The sequence below is a fragment of the Haemaphysalis longicornis genome, unplaced genomic scaffold (genome assembly GCF_048455015.1).
Source record: "Haemaphysalis longicornis isolate Haplotype H1 unplaced genomic scaffold, Haemaphysalis longicornis Haplotype H1 scaffold_10, whole genome shotgun sequence".
NCBI classification, from domain to species: Eukaryota; Metazoa; Arthropoda; class Arachnida; order Ixodida; family Ixodidae; genus Haemaphysalis; species Haemaphysalis longicornis.
This window is the reverse complement of record NW_027526204.1, coordinates 92,653,362-92,664,391: the sequence shown is the minus strand read 5'-3', so window position 1 is coordinate 92,664,391 and position 11,030 is coordinate 92,653,362.

The window sequence follows — 11,030 nt, the reverse complement described above, 5'->3', positions numbered from 1 at the left end:
CCTCTTATGTGGCCTTCCGCTTCCGCTAGAAGGCCGTCCAGTTGCGCCCGTAGTCTGAGGCGTCGTCGAAGTTGCCGCTCCATTCGGTCGCACGCAGCTGGGAACTCTCGCCAAGATCGCAGGCGCCGCGTCGTTTCCTCTGCTTTCACGGCTCCGTGCGTCGATGTGCTTGACGTCGGCTAGAAGTCCCGGGTTCTCGGCACCATGTGTTGGACCTCTGGGTCCTCCAGCTGCGGCGCGATGCTCAGGTAGGGGAGCGACACGTCGTGATTCGATAAGGCTTTAATGGAAAACTAGAAGAAGAAGCGGGTGCGAGCCGGCGCAGCCACATGAGCATGCGGCAGCTCGTGAAGCGTAATGAAATGATGATGGTTAGCGTCGTCTGCTGCAAGGGGTGACGAAGAGGAAGTCACAACAGCACAAACAGGTCTTCCATTTTAGGCCACGTAGAACAGTGTCCATGAGTCGCTCAAAGGTTGCGGGTGCATTACACAACCCAAACGGCATAACGTTAAACTCGTATAAGCCGTCGGGGGTACAGAACGCTGTTTTCTCCTTATCGGCCTCGTACATTGGTATCTGCCAATACCCTGAACGTAAATCCAGGCTTGAAAAATACTCAGCTCCTTGCAAACAATCCAAAGCATCGTCAATCCTTGGCATCGGGTAGACATCGTTCCTGGTAATTTTGTTGAGGGCTCGATAATCCACGCCAAAGCGAACTGACCCATCCTTCTTTCTAATTAATACAACAGGAGAAGACCAGGCACTCGCGGAGGGACGAATTGTGTCTCGCTTAAGCATATCTTAGACATTCTCTTCAATTATTTTTCGTTCAGACGCCGACACACGATACGGGCGGTGGCGTATGATGTGAGGACTGTCTGTCTGTATGCGTTGTGCTGCGGCAGTGGTCTGGCCTAACGTTTTGAAAAAGGAGTCGAAAGACAAACGGTGCTTGTCCAGTAAGGCCGATACGGACTGTGCCTCTGCCTGCGTGACGTCGGGGCTAATGGTGGCGGCCAGCGCTGAAGTAGAAGTGTCCGAAAAAACGGAACGCGGAAGAGCCGACAACGAGCCGATAGGAAGAATATCAATAGTCTCTCCCAGGTGAGTCGAGGCCACTTGGTGCCTTCATGCAGCAGGATCAGTTCGGGACTAGCGTTGGTAATGGGAAGGGTTGCGAACCCATTGCAGAAGCGTATTAGGCACGTAGCTATCACGACCCCTTTAGAGAGTAGGCTGGCACAAGGGACGACTAAAATGTCCCCCTCACTGATGTCGGCCGATCGAACTGTGAGGAAAGTATCTAGTCCTGGAGAAAGAACACAATCAGCAGCCACTATGAGGTTCACTTGAGGCATACTGCAAACACTCGAAACTTGCTCATTGGAGAGTTCAGTCGTTGGGCTATCACAAGAGATGACGGCTGAAGAGAGAACGTCCCACCCCAAAATTAGCTAATGAGCACACGACGCCAGCACCGCACACGGGATATGATGTCGAAGGCCGTCGATAAGTACGCGTACCGTGCACTGTCCAGAGGGCTGAATCAAAACATTATTTGCGCCACACAAGATCGGGCCAGAGTAGGGCATTTGCACTTTACGAAGTCGAGCACACAAGTCTGCATGTATAACTGAAATACTGGCGCCAGTGTCCACAAGAGCATCAACACAAATACCTCCGATGACGACAGAAAAAATGTTTGATGGCCGCTACGGAGGAATTGTACTTTTACCAGGTATAGCAGTTTTCCCTCCAAAAACTGCAGAGCTAGTTTTCCGGGCGGAGGTCAGCAGCATGAGACGCGGGGCGAAGGGGCGATACCGAGCGGTTCCGGAAGGGAGATGGTGAACGGCGCCGCGACGGTGGGGAACTTCCATGAACGTCCTGTGTGCCCGGAGTCGATGGAAAAGGCCGCGGCGGGGAATGATATGCCCGTTGACGAAAGCCATATGAAGGTTGGTAGGTGTTGCGGTCCGGTATAAGGCCTGCACGTTCGTCTTGCTGACGCCGTCGACAAAATCGGGCAATATGACCCCTGATACCACAGTAGAAGCAAGTGGGTCGGGGGGTCGCCAAGGGGCATAGTACTGGCTGTACGGCTCAGGGAGTCTCGGAAAAAGGGCCGACAAATGACTCTGAGCAGGCGCAGGATGGGGGAAGACTGGCTGTAGCGGCTGCGGACTGATCTCGGCGTACTGAGCCACGTGCTGTGAAGCGGCGTGTTCGGTAGAGGGCCCGCTTTCCATGAGACGCAGTTCTTCTTTAACCAGGTCACGCAAAGTGGCGCCAGAGGAGAACTGGCGATCACCAGAGAGTCAAGAGGTCTTCTGCGCCTGAAGTTCTTCCCTAATGATACTACGTATCAAAGAGCGCAGCTCCGTGTCGGGGGAAGGCAGGCTGGAGGGGTATCCTGCTGGATGCGAGAGGACTGCAGCACATCCAAGCGCTGGCAAATCGTAACTACGTCGAGTACGGTGGTGGGATTCTGAGCGACGACAGCATTAAAGGCAAATGTGCTAATGCCTTTCAGAAGGTGCCGGACTTTGTCGTTCCCCGACATGTCCTCGTTCGCCTGGCGACAAAGCGCAAGCACATCCTCAATGTAAGACGTGTACGTCTCACCTACATGTTGAACGCGCTGGGAGAGTTTCTTCGTGGCGCTCTCCGATCGGCTCGCCGATGTGTCAAAAATCTTGCGAATCTCCTCCGTAAACGTATTCCAATCTCCAAGGCGATGTGCGTTGTTATAAAACCACGTCCTAGCCACTTTGTCAAGACAGAACGGGACATTAAAGAGCTTCATAGAGTGATCCCACCGATTAAACGCATTCACTCTGTTGTAATAGTCGAGCCAATCACAGACGTCTTCACCGCGAAGACCAGCGAAGGATCTGGGGTCCCGTTGGCGGCTGGTAACGTCCGCGCAGGAGGCGCAGAAGCCGTTGAAGGAGCGGTGCCAGTCGGGACGTCCTTTTCTATTGGCCCGGTTGGCATTTCAAGGCGTCTTCCTGAACGTAGCTCCAGGGGTGTGCTCGGAGAGCCAGAGGGCGGTATTGAGGTGCACCTCCACCACGTGTAAGAGGCCTTGAAGGAGACGTCGCTCACTGATAGAGCGGAGAAGACAGACGCCGTTTATTTGGCGAACGCGCAGCCAAGCAGCACTAGCCTCAGGGAGGATAATGATCATGTACAGGTGACGAAGATGAAGCATTACTGAAAAGGATGACAGGTGATGATGATTACACATAAGATTGAAATCAGCGAAAAATTGTGCCGCTGAGAACTACAGTGCTTACAATATATATATATATATTTTGTAACGTGGAGAGGTCAAGGTCACGAGCTTCAAGCTCAAGCCAGAATCCAAGCTGAGCCAGGAACATCGCTACTGATAATCCCACCGCATCATGCGCGCAGCATGCCCAGCCCGATCGAGTTCAGTTCTGGGTTCACCTGCTTCTTCGGCTGCTCGAGCTTCTTCGGCATCCGTGCTTGATCCTTTCGGTTTCTTGGCTATCTCAATAAACCGCACTCTATTTTGGTGGAGGGTGCGGGTTCGAGCTCAGCTGCCATCACCCTGGAACTTCGCCATCGGCGCCTTCCAACGCCAAGCCTGCCCGGTAACGACAACGCCACTCAACCCTAGCCGACGCCCTCGCCTGTGATCTGCTCCGCCGCGCTTCAGGAAAGAGATCCTACCAACTTCAGCGGCACTGGCAACTATGATGCTGACGATTGGCTTTCGTCATACGAGCGCGTCAGCAACTACAACAGATGGGACGAGTCCATGAAACTCAACAACGTGAGTTTTTCCCTCAAGGAGTTCGCAGAGCTGTGGTACCCCAACAATGCCGACATTCATAACTGGACGGACTTCAAAACGCGGTTTTAAAGACGATAGTCTTTCTTGGGCTACTTAAACCCAGAAGTTTTGGTCTGTCTGTATGTGTGTCTGTCTGTCTGTCCGTCTGTCTGTCTGGGACTCGATTCAGCCACCCGGCCAAAGCAAAACAATGCCTGTGCAATAGTCTTATATAGTCACAGGTAAATATTCCCGTCTATGTCCGGTGTAACGTTCATATTTGTCAACATTGTTGAAGACGAGATAGACATTACGCTAATATGAGACAGCAAATCAATACAGAAGTGATATTTGCAGTGTTCCTTTATAAAAAAATCAAACATGCTTGACTTTTGCGAAATTAAATACTTCATCAACTGCAGAAAAAGAATTCACTCCGCCGTCGCCTGCTGTCGCCCGCGCCACTACAGCTTATGGCGCCATTTTAACAAATCGGCAGGCAATAGTTACGCAATGTTCCACTAAATAGGTTCCACGTTCTGCTTGCAATGCACGTGGCGTAGGAAACGCGGTTCTATAAACGTTGAAGTAGGGCACCTCGATTAACGCGCGTCTTCGCCGTACGGCAGCGTTCGCATCGAGACAGCCGGTTTGGTGCAGTGGAACGCTGGAAATTTAAAATGATTTAAGCAAACCTTTGGCGTCTTTACCTTGGGAGGAGCGCGGCGCAAGAGGAACAACATGAGATGTGAGCGGGAAAGCGAAGGGAGGCATTTACTTCGCAAAAGCAGATAAAGACTATCGTCTTTTGACGGCATTTGCAACGAAAGGAGTAGATACACGGCCAATTTTTTAGAAGCTTTTCATCGCCCTGCCGTGCGTGAAATTCTCGCCGAACAGCGCTTTCTGCGACGAGGGGAGCAGCTGGGAGAAACTTTCACCAGCTACATCGAAGACGTCGTGGACTTGTGTATTCGGGTCAACCCCGCAAGACTGACGCTGAGAACATCCGGCACAACTTGAAAGGCATCGACGACGGTGCTTTTCAGATGCTCATTGGGAAAGATCCGACTACGGTGAGTCAAGTTGTAAGTCTGTGCCATATCTAGGACCAACTGCGCTGGCACCGCGTCGTGGACCGTCAATCTTTGGGGTCAGTGAATACCGTGTCGGGCCTTGCTCTACCTTCGCAAAGCCCTTCCGTTTGGGCAAAAATACAAGATCTTGTGCGTGAAGAGGTGACGCGCCAAATTTCTTGCGTGCCCCATGTTCAGGAGACGTCATCATCTCTATCGCCTGCCCTTCAAACTGCCATTAGGAGAAAATCGCCGAATCGCTTCGGACAGCTGAAGTTTCTGCTCAAGTAGCCGCACCGCTCATTTACGCACAATTTGCCGCCCGAGCTCCATGCCAGTTCTCCACAATTCGTAGTGTCGGACCGACGTTATCGCCGCCTACTGAGATAATGCCGCCAGTCGGCACTTCTTGACGAACACCTGACAACCGGCCTATCTTCTTTGCCTGCCGCCTACCGGCCCATGTTGAACGTTATTGCCAGCGTATGCCGCCTCCTTGCCCCGATGCACTTCGTGCCGCTGCTTACCTACCCCCTCCCATTTTAATCTATGAACCGCCGTCGCTTCGTCGTCACGCACATCCCATACAGCCCCGATGCCAAGGAAAGCAAGCCCGCCTTCGAGATAGCGCGACACGTTGAAGAATGAAGCCAGTTAGATCGTTCCTTCGCGTCTAGTGAAATAAAAAACTCCCCCGCACCTCCCCGGGGGGGATTGTGAGGATGTAGAAATGCATTGGGTGCACCGATGAGTGTGATGCGATTAATGGCGAAGAGAGAGGCGAGAGTGTGAGCGTAATCATTTATTTTTTTCTTTTACGGGCGTCTACGAGATATGGGCTCGCGTGAAAGATCGCCAGATGGTCAAAATTAATCCCGAGCCCTCCACTACGGCGCGCCTCATCACATGAGAAGCGTCGGAGCATGCCGCTCTTCGACCGGGTTCAGATCGGGAAGATGCGCCGCCCGAGGAGGATAACGGTATCCAAAACTCACGCAGCCCTCCTCTTCGCAGCTTTGTCTTCTTCTCCTTCTTCTTCTTCAGCGGTTCCCCTACGGGAAGATGACGATGGTGGTTGAACGCGAAGCTATCTCGTGATGGATTGTTTGGTTGGGCAATCCCTAGGGGCATCATGCCACAATCATCATCAGACGCGCTGCAGACGCCGGCCAAGGGACCCACGACAACCCCCGACTATAATGCATTTCTGCATAAAAAGTCACCAAAAAAACCAACACGACTTTGGTGGGTCATATCCGTCCTCTTTCCGGGGACCCTGGCTCTCTTGTTTGGTTATGGATACCGCTTGCAATGCCTGGCCTGTCTTCTACGTACCTCGCCAAATATTATCGCCTGTATCGCATAATAAACGCGCATCGCCTGTGAACTACGTTGTCGAGCCGCTCACACCGTCTGACGATCTTCGTCACAGTGGCCGCGAGAGTGTCCATGCCAACCGTTTGAAGCCCTACGACGAACCCATCGTCTTGCCATCACCATGAAGTCGCCAGGATGACTCCTTGTCCCCAGGGGGTGATTGTAACGAAGAAGAGAGGTCAATGTCGCGGGATTCAAGCTCAAGCCGGAATACAAGCAGAACAAGGACAATACCCACTGACAATCTCCGCGCATCATGCGTGCAGCATGCCCAGCACGATCGAGTTCAGTTCTGGTTTCGCCCGATCCTTCGGCTGCTCGAGCTTCTTCGGCCTCCGTGCTTGATTCTCTCGGTTCCTTGGCGCTCTGACTACACACCACTACAATATATATATATATATATATATATATATATATATATATATATATAGCGAGAGAGAGAAAGAGAGAGAGAGAGAGATGTGGGTACGAAACGACGGGCTCTTTGAGGAAATAGAAAAAGAAAGGTGGGCAGTCTTCAACGCGTAAGGATGCATAGGGGAACGATTCGGCTCTTTTAATACTACGGTTAGTGAAGTTCACGTTTTCTAAATTTACGTAAGAAGGCAAGAAAGAAAAACGCGCGCGTAGACTGGGGACCGAACACACGTATTTCGATTTGATCTCTAATGCTTACAAATTAGACTATCTGGGCGACTGTGCTATCCTTCACATTCTCGGATTATTTATATTTACAATTGTCTTTGACGCTTGAGGGTGGTAGCCAGCGCCACTCTCACTACACCGGGAAAAGAGGATGAGACTGACTCAGACGTCCACAGGTAGTCATTAGGGGACAACTGGCGGGAAACCCTCTTCTACTACATCGGCATCCAGTCTGCCAGAACCGAAACCCTCCCTAGGCTTTCTCCCGAATATTATGCTCAGTAAATGAGCAGCTCGTTTAGGAAATACAGAAACATGTCGGTAGTCTTCAACGCCTGAGGATGTATAGGGTAATAATTGGGATTTTTTAGTAAGGTTAGTGAATTTATCATTTTGTTAAATTTACGTGACAAGAAAAGAAAGAAAGAAAAATACTCACCGAGAGTCGGAACTGTATCTGCCTTTTATAACAGGCTTTAGACGTTAGAGTCACGCCCCGGAGTTGAAAAGAAGGTCCCCTGCTCCCCGTTTAGTAAGAGTGGCGCTGGCCACCACCCTCAAGCGTCAGGTACCCCTGTAGTAAATATAAATACCAAAGAAAGTGAAGGATAACACAGTTCCCAGATAGCCAAATGGGTGAGACATTCGCGATCAAATCGGAGGGAGTTTTTTTGTCCTTGTTACGTAAATGTACAATATGTTAACTTCACTAACCGTAGTAACAAGAAGCCTAAACATTCCACTATGCCTCCTTAGGCGTTTAGGAATGCCTACCTATCTTGATATATATATATTAATATATATATATATAAATATATATATATATATAAATATATATATATATATATATATATATATATATATATATATATATATATATATATATATATATATATATATATATATATATATATATATATATATATATATATATATATGTATATATATATATATTGTAACGAGGAAGACTTGCCACCATCGAGTGGGACCCCGTTTCAATGTTGTGGCTGAAGGTGGAAGAGCGGCCCAAAGAAGTTTGCTCACAGTCGAAGGAGTTGCGGAACCGGTTAAGTAGACAAAGGAGGCGATCACGCTGCGGAGCTGAAAGTTCAGAGTCGACCGAAGAAAATAGAACGTGGGAACTGGACGCCGATGCGGAAGGTGTGAGGGCACTAACTGGTAGCGATGATGGATCGTCGGGGACTTTGCCTAGGAGGTTGGTGTCGAGGGGCTCGACACAACCAATGCACTCCCCACGAAGCACAGTGAACGCCGACGTGGATGGGTTAGGGATGTACATAGCAGAAAAGCCATTTTCAAGGGAGAGGACGGAGAAAGGCAGAGGGATGTTCTTGCGTCGGGAAAACAGTTGTGATGGGTTGAAGATTACGGTCGAATTGATGAGGGAAGCACAGGACACTGGTACTAAAACTACGGAGTTTGGAGGAATCTCGGTATCTTCCTTAACAGCGAGCTTGTGCGAGGGTAAAGGCAAATCGTTGAACTGGGCATCACACACGGGCAGCAACGCAACCTCAGCGCGGGCGCAATCTATAATGGCTTGATGGCGTGACATAAAGTCCCATCCTAAAATGATATCATGAGAGCATGAAGTAAGCACCAGGAATTCAATGATGTAAAGGGCGTCCTGTACAACGACCCGGGCTGTGCATGCTGCGAGAGGTTCAACTTGTTCAGCGTTAGCTGTGCGAAGGCGAAAACCGGAAACAGGGGTCGTCACTTTTCGAATTTTGCGGTAAAGTTTTGCGTCCATGACTGAAACTGCGGCACCAGTGTCAACAAGCGCAAGGGTGGCGACTCCTTCAACAAAAACGTCAATCACATTCGTAGGATAAACATGAGGGCTTGCGTGTGTCGTGGTCGTCGCAGTTCTTGCCTCGGGAACTGCGGCGACTAGTTTTCCTGGGGAGTGGCGGGGCGACGTCGCATGGGGGACACTGAACGACGACGCGGGGACGGTGAACGGCGGTTGTTAACTGTCGGTGCCTCCGATGGAAGAGAGTAACGCGACGACTCCATTGGTACGTGGTCGTTCGACAGATTCGGCGTGTAGACAGGGTGCGCAGGAGCTCGGTAGGCGTCAGTGAAGGGGGAAACTCGGCGGCGGCAGAAACGCGCAACGTGACCGGGAATACGACAGGCGAAGCAGATGGGCCGGTTGTCGGGCGTGCGCCATGGGTTGCTGTGGAGCGGTGCCAAGGAAGCCGGAGGAAGATAGGTCGGCGGCTGCGGGCGGCGTAAAGGCACGTAAGCGGTAGGAGGAGCCTGCCGTGTCGCAACCTCAGCGTATAGTGGCGCCGCTACAGGCAGCGGCTGGGGAGCAGCCGGTGTGGTCGGCAAGACTTCGGCGACTTCTTCCCTAATTATTCGACGTAGCGGCGACGACAAGCAAGGATCTGGTACCGATGACGATGGCAGGGATGTACAAGGCAGGAGAGAGATCTGCCGCGCCACCTCTTCCCGAACAAGCTCCTTGATGCGGTTCAGTAGCAAGGGGTTGTCGTCGACTGCCAGGCCGCAGAGCGGCTCCTCACGCTCCACAGGGCGGCGACGAGTGAGGCGACGTTGCCTCCGCAGCTCGTCATAGCTTTGTAGTAAGCTGATCACGTCTCTGACGCTTTGAGGGTTTTTTGCCAGCAGCATCTGGAACGCATCCTCATCTATTCCCTTCAGAATATGTTTGATGGTATCTTGCTCAGGCATGGAGGGATCCACGCGCCTGCAAAGGTCGACCACATCCTCGATGTAGCTGGTAAAGTTCTCTCCGGCCTTTTGAGCTCGCTCTCTCAAACACTGCTCCGCGCGAAGCTTGCGAACCGCTGGCTGGTCAAATACGGCCGAAAAGTTCGTTTTGAATTCGGTCCAGGTTGCGCGATCCTCTGGGTGGTTGTGATACCATTTTTCGGCAAGTCCCCTCAAAGAAAAACTCACGTTATTTAGCTTCATAGCATCGTCCCACTTATTGTGCGCGCTTACCCTCTCGTAAGTCGAAAGCCAATCTTCAACGTCCTGGTCGTATGCGCCAGTGAACATCGCCGGGTCACGCTCGCGGATCACCCCGGAGCAGATAACAGCCGATGGTGAAGGCGATGTCGTGTTTCGGGCATCGTTAGGCATGGCTGACTCAGCGGTAGAAGGCAAGGTGCGACTCCGGAGTTCCAGGCTTGCGGGTACACGGGGTGCAGCTGAGGAGCGGGACGAGGATGGAATCCGCACACTCCACCAAAATTATGGGGAGGTTTATTGGCAGGACGGCAGCAAGGCATTGAAACGCAGAGAGGCTCAGCTGAGTCCGAAGGGGTTCTGCCGTGCGCGCTCAGCTCTCGAGACAACAAACTGGTGATGATGATCTTCAGTCTTGCCATGATGATGATGCAGGTAGCATGAGGTAATACGCTCCGCTGGCTGTTCTTCCAACTTCACGGCTGTGTAGCTGCGCTGATAGCGTTACGTCGATGGTGGCAAGTCTTCCTCGTTACAATATATATATATACATATATATATATATATATATATACAAGAGAAGAAAAACTTCGAACAACGTAAAAGCAAAGCACGATTGTGGCCTACGTTTCAGCAAAGAGAACTTGCTTTCCTCAGGGCCCTGAGGAAAGCAAGTTCTCTTTGCTGAAACGTAGGCCACAATCGTGCTTTTACCTTGTTCGAAGTTTTTCTTCTCTTGTGTTCTCTACCATCTTCAAAGTTCTACTACTCCCTGGATTTTATATATATATATATATATATATATATATATATATATGGCTACCACCATCAAGCGTTAGATACAGTTCTAGTAAATATACATTCCCCAGAAAGTGAAGGAGAACACAGTCGCCCAGACAGCGGAATCGGTAAGGCATTCTAGATCAAATCAATAGCCGTGGGTTCGGTCCTCACTTCGGGCGCGTGTTTTTCTTTCTTTCCTTCTTACGTATATTTAAAAAATGTTTACTTCAGTAACCGGACGGAAAAAAGAGCCTACAACACCCCTATGCCTCCTTTGGCGTTAGAGACTGCTAACCTATCTTTCGGTATATTATATATATATATATATATTTAGGGTTGGCAGTAAAGAAAACCCGGTAAGCAAAGGGTAGGTT